Here is a 4,584-nt window from a genome sequence, read left to right on the forward strand (position 1 = left end):
TCCATCGGCGTCTCGGCTGGAGGATCCCTCAGCTCCGCCTCCAGCCTCCGAGTCCAGGACTCCGCCTCGGCCCTTCGACCCCGCGGTTCCACCACGGCTCTCGACGCCCTCCTCTTCACCGTCGCCCGTCGATCCACCAGCTCCACCGGGCTCCATCGTCTTTCCGGCTCCGCCCTGGTCAGTCGTCACCCCATCGGCTCCTCAGGACTCTGCTCCTCCGGCTGTGCCTCGTCACGCCGTCCCACCGGCTCCTTGGGACTCCTCCTTCCTGCGGGCACAGCCTCCATCCTCTGTCGCTCCGGCTCCGCCGCGTCACCCCGGATCATCGGCTCTCCATCTTCGCCTCGGGCTCCTTCTCCATCTGCTCCGCCTCTGTCGGTCGGCCCCATGGAGTCGGCACGCCTTCGTCCACCATGGTTCCTCCCTCCGTTGGCTCCACAGTGGGCCGTCATCATGGCTGCGGTCTGGGTCTGTTCCTCCTGCCTTAAGCCCCACCCATGTCCTCCCTGGCTCCTCCCTCCGTCGTCGCCCCTCTGGACTGTATTGTCTGTCACCTGGACTTTTGTTTTGGTCCCCCTCCTGGGGTGGCGTCCTCCGCCGAAGCCTCCATGGACATTTTCTTTTTTTTTCGCCCCTCTTTTCTGTTTTGTTTTTCTTTTTCTACGGCGCGAGGACGCGCCTATTCGGAGGGGGGCGTAATGTCACAGTTCTGTCTGTTTATGTCTTTGGTTTCGCCCATTGTCTCCCCCTGTTGATCTGTGTCATTTTGGTTTAGCCCCATCATCTGTGTAATCACCGTCACCTGTGTTTGATAATTAGTCTGTCTTTATAAGTCTGTTTGTTTCTTGAGTTCTCTGTCGGTCTTTGCTTATGTTATCTGTGATTTCGTGTATGGAAGTATTCGGTGTTCTTGCCAGTTCCTGTTTGTATCTCTGAAGACTTTATATGTATATATTGTTAATTGTTCATCTCGTTTCGTCCAGCACGGTAAATCTGTAACAGCTAAATTGGTGGATAAAAATAAATAAATTTGATTTGTACACAACATAAATTTACATAAATGTAAACATATTCATTCTTATCCATCTAAATAACAATTTAACTATTAGAACAATAATTTCATTATTATCTCTCTAAATTTAAATATTGTGATATCTTCACAATTGGTTGATTAAAAATATTTATTTATCGCAATAGCATCAGAACTTTATAAACATTTAAAGTTTAAAAATGAATAATTTCCTTAGAGCTGCTGTGTGATAAATATATTTTTGAAAAAATATTTTAAAAATAAATTCAAAATCAAATAAAAAAAGTAAAGAAAAATTAACATTTATAATAAAATATTATATTTATATATAAATGTATATGAATACACACAAACACATTTTTTATTAAAAAAAATAGTTATTATGCTAAATTGGTGGATAAAAAATAAAATTGATTTGTACACTATATATAAATTTAAATATTATGTGATATATATCTTCAGAATTGGTTGATTAAAATATTTTCTTTTTTTCATGTATTTATTTGTCGCAATAGCGTCATAACTGCATAAAAACGATTTTTTAAAACCTAAATTGTACTATATTTATAATTCACATCTCTACTTCTCTCTAATCAACAAATATTGACAAACTTTTGATGAAAATAAGTGAAAATTTGGCCAGTAATAAAGGTAATCTTCTCTGCGTCACCACAGAAACTGCATTCATTACAACCTATGATGTCAATTGCCTGTCCAATCTAATTAGCCATCCCTTTCCCCTTGGCATGCTTAGCCCCGCCCCTTTTAAACCCGGGCACCTATTTTACTCAAGCTGATGATGATTACACAGCGATTGTGTGCTTTATTTCATAATCAGAAGGCCCATGTCATTATTATTTTGTTTTGATGACCTCTAACAAGTTATGAATAATTCATAAAGTATTTCAACATGCAAATATCCATCTTCTGTGATTGAACACAGGAGTTTAAACTGAGGGGAATGTAAAGTGTGTTTAATACTGAACTGTATTATAAGGAACAGTGTATTCAAATTAATCCACCCCTAATCCTTCAGAGAAAGGCCTAGATGTGACAAGGCTTTTAAGGGACTTCATTAAGACTATAATAACAAATAAACTCACACTTTTACACACACACACACACACACACACACACACACACACACACACACACACACACACAGCACAGGTCATTAGCAAAATGCATTACAAGAGCTACATTTACATTTCAAATAGGCACAGTTATGCTTCCTAACACGGATGCAGATTGTGATCACATTGCCAAATTGCTTACAGTCTTTGGTTTACAGGTCTGTAAGTGGTTTTCACAAAAGAGATCTTCAGATGGATCTATGTCTATGAATGCCAATTCAGCCTTCTTGAACAGATGTTGATTCTCTATCACTGCCTTAAATAATGCATCAGCACCATTTTAATGAACTGAGAAGGCATGTGAGTTCTTGACTTGGAGAGAAAGTAATATTTGCAGCCACTTAAGCAAACAATCCCAAATGTTTCCTGATGTACAAAATAATGTTTTTTAATTGGATAGTTCAAACTAAAATGAAAATTGTGTCATTATTTATTCATCCTCATGTCATTACAAACCTGTTTGACTCTCTTTCTAATATGATTTGAAGAATAAGAATGCATTTCTGCTTTTGGATGGTTTAGTCAAAAGTTTTTGAACAAGAAGATTTTTAATGTTTTTTTTTTTTTTTTTTTTGAAGAAAACCAAGTCTGCTTTTTTGGATCCAAAGTACAGCAAAAACAGTACAAATTTGAAATATTTTTACTATTTAAAATAACTGTTTTCTATTTGAATATATTTTAAAATGTAATTTATTCCTGCAATCAAAGCTAAATTTTCAGCATCATTACTCCAGTCTTCAGTGTCACATGATCCCTCAGAAATCATTCTAATATGCTGATTTGCTGTTCAAGACACATTTTATTTTATTATTATTATTATCAACATTTTAAATAGTTGAGTACATTTGCTTCAGAATTCTTTAATGAATAGAAAGATCCAAAGATCAGCATTTATCTGAAATGAAAAGTGTTTGTAACATGCACTATACCATTCAAATACCATTTTTAAAAAAAAAAGAAATGATAGAAATGAGTACTTTTATTTATCAAGAATGCTTTATATTGATCAAAAGTAATGAAAAAGACATTTATAATGTTATAAAAGATCATGAAGGATTATGTTCCTGGAGTAATGATGCTAAAAAAATCAGCTTTCAAATCACAGGAATAAATTATATTTTAAAATATATTCAAAACACAAAACAGTTATTTTAAGTACCCAGGTGAAAAAAAAATATACTTAAATGCAATTAAAATACACTTAAATACCCGCAAATACATTTTTAGTACATTGTTTTTTTTTTGTGTTAAATAAAAGTTTGATGGTTATACACTATAAATTTACTAATTAAAAGTATGTTTATACTTCAGTAGGACTTTAGTACACTTGACAAAAGTATACTAAATACCAGTAATACTTAAATATTTTTTTAGTGTACTACAATAAAGTACACTACAGAAAAAACATCCAAAAGAGTTTTATTAGTGTGTTTTTCAAAAGTGTGCTTTAAATGCTTTAAACATTAGTTGATTTTTAGTACACTGTTTACATACTAATCTTGAGTTTAAAATAAGTTAATATATAAAAAATCTATTAGTAATGTATTGTAGTAGAAGTACATTTTCCCAAAAGTTGTACTTAAGTACACTTAATATGAATGCATTATTATCACTAACACTTAAATTGATTTTGAGTGTGGTAATTTTAAGTTTACATTAAATTGATTTTATTAAAAATCTATTAGTAATGTACTGTAGTAGAAGTACATTTTCCCAAAAGTTGTACTTAAGTACACTTAATGTGAATGCATTATTATCACTAACACTTAAATTGATTTTGAGTGTGGTAATTTTAAGTTTACATTAAATTTATTTTATTAAAAATCTATTAGTAATGTACTGTAGTAGAAGTACATTTTCCCAAAAGTTGTACTTAAGTACACTTAATGTGAATGCATTATTATCACTAACACTTAAATTGATTTTGAGTGTGGTAATTTTAAGTTTACATTAAATTTATTTTATTAAAAATCTATTAGTAATGTACCGTAGTAGAAGTACATTTTCCCAAAAGTTGTACTTAAGTACACTTAATGTGAATGCATTATAATCACTAACACTTAAATTGATTTTGAGTGTGGTAATTTTAAGTTTACATTAAATTGATTTTATTAAAAATCTATTAGTAATGTACCGTAGTAGAAGTACATTTTCTCAAAAGTTGTACTTAAGTACACTTAATGTGAATGCATTATTATCACTAACACTTAAATTGATTTTGAGTGTGGTAATTTTAAGTTTACATTAAATTTATTTTATTAAAAATCTATTAGTAATGTATTGTAGTAGAAGTACATTTTCCCAAAAGTTGTACTTAAGTACACTTAATATGAATGCATTATTAGCACTAACACTTAAACTGATTTTGAGTGTGGTAATTCTCCCAGGTTAAAAAAAAGTGCACTAAAATACACTTTATTT

Source organism: Garra rufa, chromosome 13 (genome assembly GCF_049309525.1).
Source record: "Garra rufa chromosome 13, GarRuf1.0, whole genome shotgun sequence".
In the NCBI taxonomy this organism is placed as follows: Eukaryota; Metazoa; Chordata; class Actinopteri; order Cypriniformes; family Cyprinidae; genus Garra; species Garra rufa.